This window comes from Plecotus auritus (genome assembly GCF_963455305.1).
Source record: "Plecotus auritus genome assembly, chromosome: 4".
Classification (NCBI taxonomy): domain Eukaryota; kingdom Metazoa; phylum Chordata; class Mammalia; order Chiroptera; family Vespertilionidae; genus Plecotus; species Plecotus auritus.
In genome coordinates, this window is record NC_137775.1 from 127,299,026 (window position 1) to 127,316,564 (window position 17,539).

The 17,539-nt window shown below is 48.2% G+C and overlaps 1 protein-coding gene across 1 annotated transcript in view; it reads right to left on the reverse strand.

Annotated features, from left to right (window-relative positions):
• Positions 1 to 17,539, reverse strand: part of TMEM209 (transmembrane protein 209) — a 59,015-nt gene that overhangs the window by 4,112 nt on the left and 37,364 nt on the right. The gene's annotated exons all lie outside the window — the stretch shown is intronic.

Consider the following 17,539-nt stretch of genomic DNA (forward strand, 5'->3'; position numbering starts at 1 on the left):
AATCTACCAACATGACCTGAGCACAGAGCCAGCTGACAGGCACATTTACGACGCGTAAACCCCGAGGCTTCAGGAAATGGGCAGAGGCAGTGAAGCAGAGGTGGCGGAAAAAGCTCAAGGACACTAGCGTGCAGGGGACAACTGTCCCCCAGGGAGCGGTTTGCTACTAAGCTAAGGATGGGCCACACCTCCCAGCGCCACAGGGGGCTGAGGGAAGCCCGCGCCTGCGCACAGTGCTCCCTGCAGGTGGCTGTTGGTATGCACCACCTGGCGGGGCAGCGGCTCTGGCTTGAGTCTGCAGAAGACCCATCTGAGGACCTTGTTAAGAAGGACACCTTATGAGGCCCCATCCACACTACCTCAGTCAATTGGCGTGAGCACAAAGCGTCACCTTAAATAAGGCCCACGGTGGTTCTGCTGTAAGAGCTGCTGCTGCCACACCGTGTGGTCACTCTTGCAGGAGCTCAAACCAAGGCCCCTCCCCAGAAACCTCAGGGAGGGAACTTTAAGGAGGGTATTTTCCACTGTTGAAGACTCCTCCACAGGCAGCACCCTCCATGGTCAATGCCTCCCCACACATACCACACACTCCTACATACCACACCACACACGCACACACACGCACACGCACACGCACACGCACACCCTGTCCTGGGCCAGATTCCGTGGAAGGAGCCTGGACTCTGTGATGCAGGCAGGCAAGTGCGCTGAGGCACTGAGGCAGCGAGCAGGTGAGGACAATGGCTCATTGCCCGCTTCTGTCGTTAGGGACGAAGTGCGTCATCGCCTCACTCTGGCCTCGGCTGCGCAAGCGGGTGAAGGCCCCGGGCTATTGTTCCTTCAGCAGCGCTGCTGCAAGACAGCCTCTCACCTCGGCAATGAGATTTATCGATCTCATTTTGCAGACAGAGAAAACAGATACAGGGGAGGAAAGTGATTAGCCAAAGGTGGGAGCAGCGAGGCCCTGAGCACATTGTGTTCAATAAATTCACAGATGGAGGAGGAAGGACGGAAATGAGACTGAAGTGTTGCAGCCAGACCGCTTCTCCCGAGGCCCCCGAGCAGGTGGGCCGGATGGAGGCTGGGCGGGGCTGGCCTGGCCCTTTCCTCTCCCAGGGCTGGCCACGCAGAGGGGCCTCCAGCTTCCTCCAGCTTGTTGGTGCCCCCCTTGCCCTCCTCTGCGAGGGCAGAGCAGCTCCTGGCAGGAGAGGGGCAAACATAAGTGACCACTAAAGGGGTGTGAAACCCCCCTCATCCTTGGGAGCCATTGGCACAGCTGTGGAAAGGCTAACATCTGGATGTAGCACCCAGTAAGCTGGATCCAGACAGAAGCTCGGAACAGCCGGGGAAGCTGGTGCTTGAATAGCCACAGGGACCTTCCTCCCTCTCCCTGCCCAGGACAGACAGACACAGCTCAGCAGCAGCCTTTGTGGAGGGCAGAGTTCAGAAACAGAAGCTCCTCTTGGAAGTCCTCCACTTTCTAAACAGTCCCTCCGGCGACAGGCTTCCTCTCACCCCAGCCACAGCCCCTACCCACGGCCACCCACCCCTCAGGCCCCTCTGATGCTTCTCTAAGACCCAGAGAGCTCGGCGAGAGGTGCCCATCGAGGTTCCTTGGGGCGGGGGTGAGGGGAGGGGCGCAGTTGACTCTAAAGAAATATGGGCCACAGAGTCTGTATTCCGGAGGCTGGGGACCGGGAGCCTGGGCTTGGCGGCTTAGTGAGCCACTCCCAGATCTTGAGCCTACAATAGGGGATGGAAAACAGTTGGGTTTCTTTTACCCACAACTCCCCAGTCACCAGAAGGACGTGGTCAGCAGCCTGGCGTCATGGAGAGGCCAGGACAGAAGCTGTCGAGGCTGATAGCACCTGGGCACTTTAGAGGGAGGTGCCCTTTCCTCCCTTGAGTGCGGGGCATGCCCTGGGGGCACTGCCTGGGCTTCTGCTCCCACTGGGGCTCAGGTTTTGTCCTCTAGCTAAGGACCACCAGGTGGGGGAGGGAGATGAGGGAGTGAAGGGCACAGCTCAAAGCTCGTTAGAAACCCTAATTCTTCAGTGTGTGGTGGGGGAAAGGGAGGAGGAGGGGGACTGGGAGGGTAAGGGCTGGAGAATGGGGGCCGGGGAGGCATCAGGCCTGCTAAGTCAGGGATGTCCCATGATATCCCCCCAGAGGCAGAGATGCCAGTGGCCTTGGGATTCAAGCCAGGAGCAGGTGGCCATTAGATGCCTGGCCCCCAGCCTCCTGGCCCCCAGCTCCTGAGGCCCCCACAGATAATCTGGCACCTTTCCGATGCCAGCTGCGCAGCCTGGCACGAGGTCCTGCACCCAGGAGAGCCCGTGGTGCACGCGGCCGCCTAGGGGACCGGATGCATGACTCACTCACTGCTTAATAATCACTCCCCTCTCCTTCGCCTCACATCTCACGCAGCCTGACTTCCCAGGAGAAAAGCAAAGCGTGCCCATCTGACACCTCGCCTGCCTGCTCCCTGTGACACAGTCATCTGTCGTCGCTGCTGCCCCTGCTGTGCAGCACCCCCACCCCCAGCTTCCTGCTCCAACCTCCACCAGGACAACAGTCCACATGCCTGTCCCCTCTCCTCCCCCATCCAGTGCTGTCAGGTGAGCTTGGCACCTGGAGGCAGCTGTGTGTCCTCCACCCCCAGCCTGGAGGTCTCTGGAGAGGAGTAGAGAGCGCAGTGGCCAAGCACTCCCTTTTGGGCCACCATTCGGCCTTTCTGTGACCGGTGGCATCTCCCCTAAAGGGAGTCAGAAGCCAAAACCTGGCTCCTGGTTGTGTCTCTGCTTTGACCAGAGGCTGGAAGAAGGGACCCGCCCAAGTAGGTCCTGGGAGTGTCCAAGGTGCCCCTGCCCTGGCAGCACAGAGACAGCCTGATGGGCAGACTGCTTCCTGCAGTGCAGCCGGCGCTCTGGTGGCCGAGCAGGACGCTGGGCGCTCCCAGGCCCCTCTGGGCTTCTGTAACATGAAACAACCCAGCTGCTTGGTGCCCAAGGCCACGTCTAAGTTTTCTAAGCTGTGACAAGAAAAACAACAACTCGCCTAAAAGCTGGTCTGCAAAGCGAACACCACTTGTTCGTGGTATTTCACAATAGAAATAGCTCCTTTGTTCTATTAGGCTAAACAGAAGTGGCCTCCCAGGCCTGCCACCTGGACAGTCACGCAGGACCCTCCACTCAGAAGTTTAATGCTCTGCTGTGGCCGTCTTTAAATTATTGAACAAGGGGCCCGCATTTTCATTTTGTGCTGAGCCCCGCGAGTTATGCAGCTGGTGCTGGCTAAAAGTGCTTAGAATGCTGGCCGAGGAGAAGCAGCGTGGACGTGTCTGCGATGTTTTGTTCTATAGGGTTTTGGCATCTGGAATACAGAAGTTGAACGTTTCCCATTTTCAGTGCCTGGGGAAGAGGGAGAGGGTGAGCCAATGAAGACAATGCTTGGTGAGAGTTAAACTGTTCAAGGGGATGGTGGTCCTAGATCAGCCGCGGGCCGTTCGGCTGTTCTATCTGGCCCGCGGAGCCGAAAGAGCGGAGGGTTCTCTTGCTCTCCCCTCCGCTCCTTCACCAGCAGCAGTGTTAACATGGCAACATCGGGAAACACGGCCGCAGCTCCTTCTTCTGAGTGGGCGGATTTATACACCTTATCGTGGTGTGTAGGGAGACACGCCCCTGGAGAGCACAGTATCAAAGCCCTGAGGTAAGATTAAGAGCTCTACTCAAACACAATTTTTTCCTGTTCCCACATTCTGTACATCACAATGACGTGTTAATAAAACAACAAAGACTTTCAGCTTTCAGGGCTTGTATCCACTGCAGTTTTTTTTCCCACTGCGGACGCGCGCAGCAGGGAAAAAGACACACAGAGGACATGTCACACTAGCCATGCTGCGGCTGCATTTTTTTGCTGATACGGATGCGGTATCAGTAACGCTACCGTGGCCACTAACCGCATGTGTTAGCGGCAAAACAAATGCATTTTGCGCTGCGTTTGCTTCTCCCCCTTGCGCCTGTAAAAATGCGTGCTACAGGGCATTTGTGTTAACATGCACCACTGCACATTAGCATCAACGCTGGTGTTAAAATGTTTGAAATGAATAAAACTATTGAAATAAAAAAAAGACCGTACCCTTTTATGTAATGATATTTACTTTGAATTTATATTAGCTCACACAAACACTCCATCCATGCTTTTGTTCCGGCCCTCCAGTCCAGTTTAAGTACCCATTGTGGCCCTCGAGTCAAAAAGTTTGCCCACCCCTGTCCTAGATGCATAGCAGTTATTCTCCTTGGAGCCAGACATCTCCTGTGTGACAGACTGCTGTCTAATATGCACCCTCACCTTTTCCATGGGGGAGGAGGGGTGTGGAGGACGCACGGCCTGCCTCCAGGTGCCATGCTCACCTGGACAGCACTGGATGGGGTGGGGACAGGCACATGGACAGTTGTCCTGGTGGAGGTTGGAGCAGGAAGCTGGGGGTGGGGGTGCTGCACAGCAGGGGCAGCAGCGAGGACAGATGAATGTGTCACAGAGAGCAGGCAGGCGAGGTGTCAGATGGGCACGCTTCGCTTTTCTCCTGGGGAAGGCAGGCTGTGCTAGGATGATAAGCTGGCCATGGCCATTGCGAACATAAACTGCTTTCCCCAGAACCCTTTGCAGCTAGATGTGTCCGAGTGACCAAGTGCTGGGCAAGGGGATGCACCTGGAAGTGTCTGCCACCATCCGGGAGCCTTCAGAAACAGTGGGTGTGTCTCCTTCCTTCTGAGTCAAATGGCAGAGACATTTTAAACCTTTAGACTACACTCTGAAGCAGTCAGAAGAACACATGCTATCTGTTCTTTCACAATAGAAATGTACGTAAGAGTGAATTGGCACATAGTTGCCCTTTAATTCTTTTATTTTAATCCTGACCCGAGGGTATTTTTTTCCTTTGTTTTTTAGAGTGGAAGAGAGGGAGGAGGAGGAGAGACAGAGAGAGAGAGAGAAGGAGAAACATCCATGTGAGAGAGACACATCTATTGGTTGCTTCCCACATGAGCCGTGATGGGGCAGGGATCAAACCTGCAACCCAGGTACTTGCCCTTGACCAGGAGTTGGACTGGAGACCCTTCAGTGTGTGAGTGGACGCTCTAACCACTTAGCAGCACTGGCCAGGGCATAGTTGCCCTTTAATGTTTAGTTCTTCAAACAGTGTCCCATCTTTAAAGGGGATAGGGGCTGCTGGTAGGGGAAGCAGGTAATACGTAAAAGCTCAGGCATGTGCAATGAAGAGCTGAGTGGGGTGAGGGGATGGTGAGCGATAGCGTGCTATTTTAGGGTGATAAGAAAGGGTCGAGGAGGTGCTATCTGAGCTGTAACAGACAGCTGGGGGAAGAGCACTCCAGCAAGAGGGATACGTTCAAATTGTTTTGCCATAAGGGGGATCTCTTACTAAGATTCAGACTTATCCTTCCAGCTACCTGTTGTCTTCTCCATCTGGATGTCCCAGTGGCAGCTCAAACTCAATGTGTTTAAAATTTCCCTCCTGCTCTACACCAACTCCTCGGCCTCCTAGCTCTACTTCTGTTATTAGTGCCACTATCTCCATAATCACCTGGACGGAAATCTTGGAGTTGTGTGCACCAGGTTCCATGGTTGTGCTCATGGCTTCCACAAATGCCCTCCCATCTTCTCCACCACCTCTGGAGTCCAGGCCCTGGGTAACGGAGGGGCCTCCTCACAGGCCTGCCTGCCTGCAGCTGCTCTGGCTTCTGCCCACCTGTGGTCATCAGCTTCTTTCAGCACTGCTTTGACTTAATTCTCCTCTTGAAAAGCTTGAGCGCTTCTACAAATATAGCCTGCAGTCCTTCCCCAGAACCGAAGGTCCCCCTTTCCTTACCACCCCGTCTCCCCACAGTTCCCCAAGGACAGCCTCTCCTCGCTTGTCCTCATGTCCCGAGCCTTGCCGCTTCCTCCTCCTACTGGAATTCAATAGCCACTTCTCCCAGGAAGTCTCTCCTCGGTTCTCAGCAGAGCTTTCTCTTCCTTTGACCTATAAAATTCCATCTGCACTCCCTTATTTTCTGGCCCTTTTCGATTGTAACATTGAGAAAAGAATTGAAAATGAAAATACAATCATCCACATTCCCATTTCAACAAGTGAGTTCACATCTGACTGGGGTAAAGGGGATGGTGAGTGATAAAAGATATTCTTTTCCAATCCTTGGCTATCTGAATGCATATTTTTATATAATTGTAATCACAGTAGACAGACAACATTGTTTTGACTTCTATCCAACATTTCCTCCATCTTCCTACAGTATTTTGAAAGTTGTAGGAGTTTTAAAAAGAGGTCAAAGTATGTCTATAAGTGTCTCATTCAAGGATGTACCTCAGAGTTGATCTAGCACTGGGTATTGGATGGGTTTTGGTTTGGGCTATTATAAACTAGAAGCTTTTTGAGGGGGGAAAAGGATATCTTAAGTCTTCTCTGTATTCCTAGCAGCTAGCAAACTACTTCAATCAGTATTTATTAGGTGAATAGGTGACAAAATGCACACAACAAACATCTTTAGGCATAACTTTTTTTCCTGTTATTTCCCTAGGATACATTTTCCTGGGCTCAAAGAACCAAAGTAACAATATTTTGGGGGAGTGTGGGACATTGCACATTGTGGCAGATTTTGTATTTTTCCACAAATGGTCACATCAATATATGTTCCATCCCACATGCTATGATGTGAGACATCCTTCCACTGAAAGGTGGGGTCTATGTTCCCTCCCTTTGAAATTGGTCAGTTCGTTGTAGCTGCTTTGATCAAGAGAATGCAGCGAAACACAGCTTTCAAGCTTAGAATATAGAGGTAATATGCTTCCGTCCCACTTCCTCCTCTTTCTGAAGGTCCTTGCCCTTAGAATTCAGTCACCATGTTCTGAGGAAGCCCAGGCCACATATGGACATTCTGTCCACATTCCCAGCCACTAGACATGTGAGTGAATAAGCTTTAAAATGGTTCTCTTCCAGCTCCAGACATTGTGGACTGGAGAGGAGCCATCCCCATTGTGTCCCATCTAAATTCCTGCCTTTGAAGAGAGATACTAAATGAGCGTTATTGTTCTGGGTTAATTTGTTATGCAGCAGGAGTGACTAAAACACACACATAGTCCCATGTTGTTTTCCTAAAGGGTTGTGCCAGTTTGCAGTGCCACCAGCAGTGGAGGGGGGTGGCAGATTCATTACCTCATGAGCCCTGGAGCTTGGTTTCTTTGTGGGCACTTAGTCCATCCTCTCCAAATCTCATCTCTACTTCTAAAGAGTAAGCAACTTGAGGGGATACATCACTGCACTTTTGTACATAGTTCTGAGCAGGCACTCGGGAAATGCGGGTATATTTGTTCAAAGTATATATAACTAGGGTACTTTTGTGAGACTGCCCTGGAGACTGTGACCGTGGACTAGACCAAGCATGTCAAACTCAAAGGCTACCATGGGCCAAATAAACAAGGTTTAAGTTTCTGTGGGCCACAAAAAACAGAAGCTTCAATTTTCATAGAAACTAAGTTTATTTCAATAGAGACATGCTGAATACAAAGAGCTGAAATGAGTCATTGTTAACATAAAGTAATTTTAATAAAAATATTTTTTCTTGAACATTAATTTACCAGACACTGAATAACTGCACAAATTCATAAGTGTAATGCAAATAAACCTATTTTTCTTGTTCTCTGAAAGCGAAATGTTTTGTTGCGCACATCAAAAAAGTCAGTACAAGACTAATGACATGGCAATTGGCTGTTAAAATATTTGCTGCCTAGTATTAGTGGTGAGAAATGGTGCGCCTGCGCGTAAGGTGCATATGGGAAATGAATGCAACACGATTATAGTAATCAGTCATTAGCGAATGTTATAGTTCGTTATTAATAATTATGTATAACAGGATATTGTAAAAATTAAGTTACAAAATTTTTATTAAAACGTTTCTTACATACTGTTATACTGGCTGGGCCGCAAAAATATTCATTGTGGGGAGAGGATCCAAGATGGCGGCATAGTAAACACCTAAACTGCCTCACACAATTTCAAAACTACAACTAAAAGACAAAACGTCTATCACCCAGAACCATGGGAGAGCTGGCTGAGTGGAAGTTCTACAACTAGAAGGAAAGAGCAAACAGCACTGAGAGGTGCACAAGCGCTGAAAAGCTGAGGTACGGAGGTGCGTGAATTGGGCTGGCGACGGGACTGGGAGCGCTGCTTTTTTCAACCCGAAGGGAGACAAGCTCCCGATTACTCCGAACTCCAGTTTCTGGGGATACGCAGGGAACCCTAACTCCTATGGGGAGAAGCTGGACTGCCATCGGGTCAGAAAGTAAGTGAGGCTTGCTTGCAGGGCTTCGCGCAGGAATAATTGTTTACTGTGCTGGGGCGCAGGACGCGGAGATGCGGTCGGAGACGCAGAGCCGGCTTACTGGCAGCCATCACTGTTTGCCACGCCCTAGCCTAGTGATGCCCTGAGACCCCGCCCTGCACAATCTACAAACCCACCCAAGCTCCAAGCAGCAGATTTAGCATATGAATGGCCTGCCTGATCGCAGCTTAAGCTAGCAAACTTGCAGCCCGGGTCAGACAGCTCCAAAACCTCCAAACCCCAAGCAAAGAGGACAAAACTGTAGTTCTCGCTGTAGCTCCTGCTGGGTGGCCTCAGACAGTAGCTGACCTGCACCCCATTGGAGATCCAGAAGCCAGTGTACCTAGTGGTCAGTATGAGACACCAGATTTCAACCCCTCACATCCATAAGTGACACATTCAAGAGGCAGACTTAGTGAGCACCAAAGCCCCACTGTAACAAGTCCTGCACCATAAGCCTGTCTCCAGCGTAGCAGTTCTTCCATTATAGACACAGCGGGTCCTCACAGCCAATTGGCCTGGAGGTCAATTCCTCCCAGTGTACCAACAGCAATCAAGGCTTAACTAAACCAAGACTTTGCACTCAGCCCACAAAGGGGTGTACCAAGAGCGTCCACCTCAGGTGATTGGGGAGGCTGAGCTACTGGCCCCTATAGGTCACCTACCACACAAAGCCACTCCATCAACACAGGGAAGCAGCAAAATGCGGAGACAAAGAAACATGTCACGAATGAAAGAAGTGGAGGAAAGCAAACTACTGGATGACATAGAGTTCAGAACCACATTTATAAGGTTACTCAAGAATCTTCTAAAAACCGCTGAGAAACTTGATGAGACCTTCAATGACCTTAATGAGAATGCCAAAAAAATGGAAAAGGACCAGTCAGAAATTAAGCATACACTGTCTGAAATAAAGAATATACAGAAACTCAACTGTAGATCAACATACCCCAAGAATCAAACCAAAGATCTGAAATATGAGAAAACAAAAAACAACCAACCATAAAAACAAAAAGAAAAAAGAATCCAAAAATATGAAGATAGTGTAAGGAGCCTCTGGGACAACTTTAAACGTACTAACATCCAAATTTTTGGGGTGCCAGAAGAAGAGAGGGAGCAAAATATTGAAAACCTATTAGAAGAAATGATGACAGAAAACTTTCCCTACCTGGTGAAAGAAATAGACTTACAAGTTCAGGAAGCGCACAGAACCCCGTACAAGAGGAATCCAAAGAGGACCACACCAAGACACATCATAATTAAAATGCCAAGGGCAAGAGAGAGAATCTTGAAAGCAGCAAGAGAAAAACGGTTAGTTACCTACAAGGGAGCACCCATATGACTGTCAGCTGATTTCTCGGCAGAAACTATGCAGTCCAGAAGGGAGTGGCAAGAAATATTCAAAGTGATGAACAGCAAGAACCTACAACCAAGACTACTCTACCCAGCAAAGCTATCATTCAGAGTTGAAGGTCAGATAAAGAGCTTCCCAGACAAGAAAAAGCTAAAGGAGTTCATCACCACCAAACCAGGATTACATGAAATGCTGAGGGTATTCTTTAAGAAGAGGAAGAAGAAAAAGGTAAAGATAAAAATTATGAACAACAAAATGACATCAAATACATACCTACCAACAAGTGAATCTAAAAATCAAGTGAATAAAAAATCTGAAGAACAGAATGGACTGATGAATATAATAGAATCAGGGACATAGAAAGGGAGTGGACTGACAATTCTCAGGGGGAATGGGGTGTGAGGGGTTCAGGAAGAGATTGGACAAAAATCTTACACCTATGGATGAAGACGGTGGCGGGGGGTAAGGGCATGGGGTGGGGTGGGGAATCAGGTGGAGGGGAGCTATGGGGGGAAAAAAAGAGGAACACCTGTAATAATCTGAACAATAAAGATTTATTTTAAATAAATAAATAAATAAATAAATAAAAAATTCATTGTGGGCTGCATGCAGCCCGTGGGCGAGTTTGACATGCTTGGACTAGACTAAGGCTATCTTTAAAAAAAAAAAGTTTGAGAGAACCAAGATGGCAGCGTAGGTAAATGACTAGACGCGCCGCCTCCCAGAACCACATTAAAATTACAATCAAAATACAGAACAATCATCATTCAGAACTGCCTGAAAGCTGGCTGAATGAAAGTCCTACAACTAGAAAAGAAGTACATCGAAACTGATAGAAGGAGTGGAGGTGAGAACAGGCTGGTCCGATCCCTCGTGTGGCGTTTTTTTTTAATTGGGAGATAGTCTCTGTGGAGGCTGCCTGTGAGGAGCAAGGGGTCGCAGCCCCACAGCAGATCCCCAGCCCAAGGTTCCAGATTTGCAACTACGGACTATAAAAAACAGCATGGATTGTGGCTGAGTGACAGGGAGGTTGCTGGCAACCCAGGTGTTCCATTTAAAGGACCAGCACTCAAACTTACTTGGATTCCCAGTACCGGTAGCTTTAGGGAAACTAGATACATATGGAGAGGAACTGGATTGTCTGGCATCAGGGCAGGAACTTGGGGGTGGCTTTTTCCCAGATGGGGGTGCTCCCAGGGGTCATTGAGGAAGGGAGAGGGAGAAACTTTGATTAGCTGCCCCCCCCGCCCCCCGCCCGCAAACTCCCTATGGGGATCCAACCCACAACGCAACCAGGGCGTGAGCCCTGACCAGCAATCAAACCAGTGACCTCTTGGTGCACAGGAGGCCGCCCAACCAACCGAGCCACACCGGCCAGGGCAACTAAGGCTATCTTGATTTTCCCATGGGAGAAGGCAGATTCCAGAGAGACAGCTCAGAAAATACATCCTGTAGTCCAGTTACATACATATTTGGAGACAACTCTATAGTTTCAGAGAACAGGATAATGGTGTCATGTGACTGGATCAGAGTGTTCCCAGCCCTCATACCTTGCATTCACCTAAATACATTTCCAGCTATGAGGGCTTGTGATTCCACCAATTTTGCATCCTACTGAGAAACTACTGGCAGATATGTATCTAGATGGTTTTCCCCACCCCCAAGCCATATACATACTCTATACCCGTGGTCGGCAAACTACGGCTCGCGAGCCACATGCGGCTCTTTGGCCCCTTGAGTGTGGCTCTTCCACAAAATACCACGGCCTGGGTGAGTCTATTTTGAAGAAATGGCGTTAAAAGTTTAAATTTAAAAAATTTGGCTCTCGAAAGAAATTTCAATCATTGTACTGTTTATATTTGGCTCTGTTGACTAATGAGTTTGCCGACCACTGCTCTATACTATTGAATGTTTTCATAGAGCCCACCAAAGAGGAATGCATGGAAATGCAGAGTGGGCCCTCTGGCCTTCCCTTCTGAGTTTAGATCCAATTGCCAATTGCCAGGAGCTTGCTTCTCTGTCACACTTATACTCACCAGCCAGAGAGCTCTTCGTGGTCTTCAGCATGAAAAAAGGGCTCACTGAAAATTTCAGTTCATAAAGAGGCTTGCTTTTCAAGTGAATTCTGCTTACTTAACCCAATTATTGATTCAACACATATTTACCGAGCATCTAATACACACCTGCTCTCAAGGAAGCTGCAGTCTAGTAGAAATCTCCATTGTTTACAGGAGTTTCATCCGAGACCTGCAGTTTGCCTTGGGTGTTTTTCTAGCTTTTGCCCCACTATTGCACCTGCCAGGATAGTGGCAGGAGAGCAAGCTAGCCACACTCACAGATTCCTCTCTAATAGAAACAACAGGGGTGGGTGAGGAGAGAGGGGGGTATGTGTGGGGAAATAGAGTTGCAAGGTGGGAAAAAGCAGCAATGTACTCAGTAATACAGTAACTCGAGGAAATGTAATTACTCTGGCTGCATAGAAAATAGCTAGTCTTACTGAAGAGACACTATTCTAGGATGTGGATTTTGCCTCCAAGTTCTGTCCAAGGCACTTGGTCTAAGTGGAGTCTAACCACCACTTTAAGGCATTTAACTACAGGAATTTTCAAGATGGCATAAAAAAGACTTTAAAGAACTCAAGCAGAACATTGCACTGACTTTCTTTTTAAGGGTGGTTAACAACTTGAGATGGAAGCCACATAACACTTTCTCAAACCACCGGGTTTGGGGCTGGTGGCTTTAGTTCAGACTTCCGTGTCAGGTCTCATTTTCAGGAGTTAGCTGGACTCCTCGCGCCCCTCAGGCTGTCCGGGGGATGATACCCCTCCCCATGTGGAACACAAGGAGTCTTTCTTTGGAGTTGGAGCTCAGTAAGCTAATGCCTGTATCCTGAGCCAAAACTATCACAGAGCTGCCTGACTCGTTTACACACCATGTGTTTGAGGAAGAAGCATGCCTGGCTGCTGCTCCTGAAAAAACAAATTTTGCCCCCGACAAAGCAGATCACCACCTTCTGACTTGCCTCCTATGGGTCGCAGTTCATGAAAGCAGAGTCTGATTCAGGATTGTTATTTTTTCCCTCTAGTTTAGAAATGGGAAAGGAGAATGTTTTCTTGGTAGACCAGAAAGCCCAGCCCCTAGGCTACAAGGACAGTACTGTTGACTGGGGATGGCCTTGTCTAAGGGGGTGGGAAGGGGTGGGGGCGAAGGACAGAGGGAGGAGGCCACAGATACAGTTGGGCTAGGATGGTTGGGGTGTCAAGGCCATGAAGATCTGTAGTTCAGCATGACCCCAAAATGAGACAGTTGTGTTACAAAGCCAAAGGGGCCATTTCCTAGGTTTACACTAATGTTATTTTGAAAGACTTTTAAGTGCTTTTTTTTTTTAAATACCTAAAAGTACTATCACTTTTAGCTTCTCAATGATCTGAGGCATGGGGAGTATCTTTATGTTAATCAGAAATCACAGTGTAAAAGGTTAATTGCCCTGCCCCAATCAGTGACAAAGCTCAGCCCTCACAAGTTACAGCCCATTTAGGCCACTAGCTCTCCTAGTTAGACAGACTTTGGAATATTCATTTTGTTTTTAGGGCATGAAAAAATTTACTTATAGCTTTCAATTTCATCCATAGCAGTGCCCAGGGTTGTTTGTGTGTGACTTTGCTATGAAATATATTTGGGGTCACTGCTGTCCTAGGTGGACAGGGTCCCAGAGACACACAAAGCTGTTCTCCATGTCCATCCTGCTGTATCACTCTTCTTCCTAATCCCAAATGAGGTGCCACCCCCGTAGAATCAATAACCTGTTCCCCAGGTCAGTGCAGCTCACTCACTGTGGAAATGAAATTACTGATGGCCATCCAGGGAACAAATTGGCGATATGGCTCACAGCTAATGCCTACTAATCCTGCCAATTCAGCTGAGAGCCACTGTCATACCCAGTGAGAGACGTGGCAGTCACTGGGGCCCAAGAAGCACAGGTGCCGACTGTGCAAATCCCTCTAAGTGGCAGACAAGGGCCCCACACAGACCCTTCCCCAAAGCCTTGCTAGAGAGCTCAGGCCTCTGCTGCCTGCCCTCACACACTGTCCGGGGCAGCTGGAGGGATAAGTGAACCAGTAGCTTCTCCCATCCCTCACGTGGGCCCTGTGGCATCTGGGACAGTGTGCTGCTGCTGAGCGCAATGGAAGACCCCAAGAGTCCATGGAATTGGTGGTGTCATTTTCCTAACACCTTCACCTTTCACTTTCAGGCAGCCCCCCTGCAGCAGCTGTCCAGGAGTGTGTCCTCCTCCTTACCTAATCACAAAAGGAAAGCCACAGTGCTGGGCTGCTCAAAAGGTGTCTGTCCTTCAAAGAGAAGAATGTAAGCCTTTCTCAAAAAGTAATGGTCTTCATCAAGTTCTCTTCAACAGCAGTACAGCAGTAAAAAAACTGTTCTTTTCACGAGGATGAAGCCAGATATAAGGATACTCTGTTAGAGAGACTAGAAGTCATTCATGAATCCATTCATATGACTGCTAAGTACCAAGAAAGGGGCACAGATCTAATCACCCTGGGGAGAAATGGCTGTCAGCTGGAGCAGTCAGGATCAGCTCCAAAAGGTAGCAGGTTTCATTAGAGTGAAGTCTGTCGCCAGGGTAGACTGTGGAGGCGGATGGGGTATTCTCAGAGAGTGATCAGGATGACCGGAGGTAGCTTGCAGGGAGCCCAGCAAGGAGCACCCTGCACCAGCTAGAGCCAAGGTCTGGGGGATAAGGCTAGCTTGGGACCAGATTGTAGAGGGCTTTAAATGTCAGGCTAAGGAATTTATCAGGGAAATGAAATGATCAAACAGGTGTTTTAGGAAGATGAATTTGAAGAGAATGTGCAGGATGAATTGGAAAATTTGGAAGCATGGCAACAATTAGGAAGCTGTGAGATTAATTAGGCTGCTGTAGTAGTCCTATGTGAGTTGATAAGGGTGTAAATGAGCATAGCGGCAGCAGAAATGGAAAGGGACAGCTGCAAGAGACGTTGTTAAGAAAGAATGGATGAGGTTTGCTGCCTGATTGGATTGGGGACCCAGGGAGCTCAAGGAATCAAAGATGACACCAGAGTTTTGAGCGCAGGCAACTGCTGATACACTGAACAGAAAAAGGGATGTTAGAAGAGGGAGCTGTTTTCAGCAGATGCGAATTCAGTTCAGACAGAGCCTGCAGGATACCTAAGTGGAAATGTCTGATAGGTCACAGGAAATTTAAAACTAGAGTTCAGGAGGGATGTTTTGGTTGGTGATGAACGTGAGAATCAAGTGCAGAGAAGTGATAAATGAAGTCGTGGAATGAATGAGTTCTCTAAGGAAAAGCCTAATACAGTGAAATAGAGGACCAAAGACTGATCTCTGAGGAATGCCCACATTTAAAGGGTTTCTACTACAAACCTGAGTTTAGAAAGTGCTATCCACATGCTGCATGTCCTCACCATTAAAATCAGTTTAAAGTGTATATCAGTTTGAGAAAGCCAAGCAACATAGTATTTTTATGACTCAGTAGGAACTAAATTATAATAACCTAACTATGCCCCTAAACAAATTTGGCTGAATTCAAGGCTTATATCCAGAGAAAAAAGAGTAAATGATATAGTGAACATAATCTAGAAGATTAGTGGATTTCAGCCCACAAGGATGTCAAGCAATAAAAACTTGTGAAAAATATCCTATAAATAACATTTAATTAGAGAAAAGTAAATATTTACTCATTTTTAACATAGGACCAATAAATTTACCATATTTGCAGTACACTGTCTTCCTGAGTGTGAATTTTTAATAAAGGCTGCATTACAGCATAGGCTGGCTCAAACATTTGTGAAGATGAGTTAATATAGGAAAGCTACCCAGAGTATAGTAAGCCCCACTAGACTTAGCATGCAAACAGAATATCTTTTCTTTTTTACGCCTAGTCTTTTTACTTGTATATTTACAGTATATTGTATATTTTACAATCATTTTAAAGAAAAAAAATATTGTAGCTTTGAATTTTTGGACTAAAAGATGCCTTAAATCCTATAAAGAAATATTTTATTTTGTTTTATGTATTGCTAATATTTTCTTACTGCCTTTAATAAAGAATATGCACCAAATGGTCTAACAGCAAAGCATGACACCTTTAATAACTACTGAGTGGACTTAGCCCTGGCCGGGTTGCTCAGTGGCTAGAGCGTCAGCCTGCGGACTGAAGGGTCTGGGGTTCAATTCTGGTCAAAGATACGTACCTCCATTGCAGGCTTGATCCTAGCTCCAGGAGGCAACCAATCGATGTGAGAGTCTCGCATTGATGTTTCTGTCTCTCCCGCTCCCTTCCACTCTCTCTAAAAATCAATGGAAAAATATCCTCGGGTGAGGATTAACAACAACAACAAAAAGAAATAGTAGGGAGAGAAACCAAGATGGCGGCACCTGAACTTGCTGCCTCGCACAACCACTTCAAAACTACAACTAAAAGACAAAACGGACATCATCCAGAACCACAGGAAGGCTGGCTGAGTGGAAATTCTACAACTAGAAGGAAAGAGAAAAGCACACCGAGACTCAGAGGAGGTGAGCGCGCGGACAGGGCTGGCTACTGAGGATGCGGTTGTCTTTTTCAATCGGGAGGGAGACACAAGCTCCCGACTGCTCTGAACTCCAGTTCCGGGCGAGACTCTGGGGACCCAGACTCATACGGGGGGGGGGGGGGGAACTGGACTGTCTGGCATCTGGCCGGAACACGAGGGCAGCTTTCTCTCAGAGGTGCTTGCAGCGATTACTGTGGGACACTGAGACCCGGGGGCCTCTTAGGGCAGGGCTGATGGGAAGCCATTGCTGTTTGCTCCGCCCTGTGGATTCCCTGAGACCCCGCCCCACCCAATTTACAATCCCACCCAAGCTGTGTGCAGAGGCTTTTACATATGAATGGCCTGGCCCTTTGCAATCTAAAATTACCTAACAAACTGCAGCTGGGTCAGAGAGCCCTAGATCTTCCAAAATAAGGCCCAAGGCTTCACAGCAGCTTGCATTTGCTTCACAGCTGGGCCTCATTTGGGCACCTCCAAACCCCAAACAAAGAAGAGGAATCTGCAGATCTCTCCGTAGCCCCTGCTGGGTGGCCTCAGGCAGAGCTAAATTTGCACCTCCTTGGAGATCCAAGAGCCAGTGTACCTAATGGTCAGAGAGGGACCATCCAGATTACAACTCCTCATATCAATATGGGACACACTCAGGGGGCAGACTCAGTGAGCACCAAAGCCCCACTGAATCAAGTCTTGCCCCATAAGGGTGTCTCCAGCACAGAAGTTCTCCCATCGTAGACACAACTGATCTTCACAGCCAATTGGCCTGGAGGTCAATTCCTCCCAGTGATACCAACAGCAATCAAGGCTTAACTACAACAAGACTTGTGCACACAGCCCACAAAGGGGTGCACCAAGAGTGTCCACCTCAGGTAACTGGGGAGGCTGAGCCACTGGGCCCTATAGGACACCTAGCACACAAAGCCACTCTATCAACTCAGGGAAGCAGCCAAAATGCGGAGACAAAGAAACAGGTCACAAATGAAAGAAATGGAGGAAAGCAAACGAGTGGATATAGAGTTCAAAACCACAGTTATAAGGTTTTTCAAGAATCTTCTAGAAACCGCCGATAAATTTAGTGAGTCCCTTGAGGATATGAAAAAGGACCAACTAGAAATTAAGCATACACTGACTGAAATAAAGAATAATATACAGAGATCCAACAGCAGACTAGAGGATCGCAAGAATCAAGTCAAAGATTT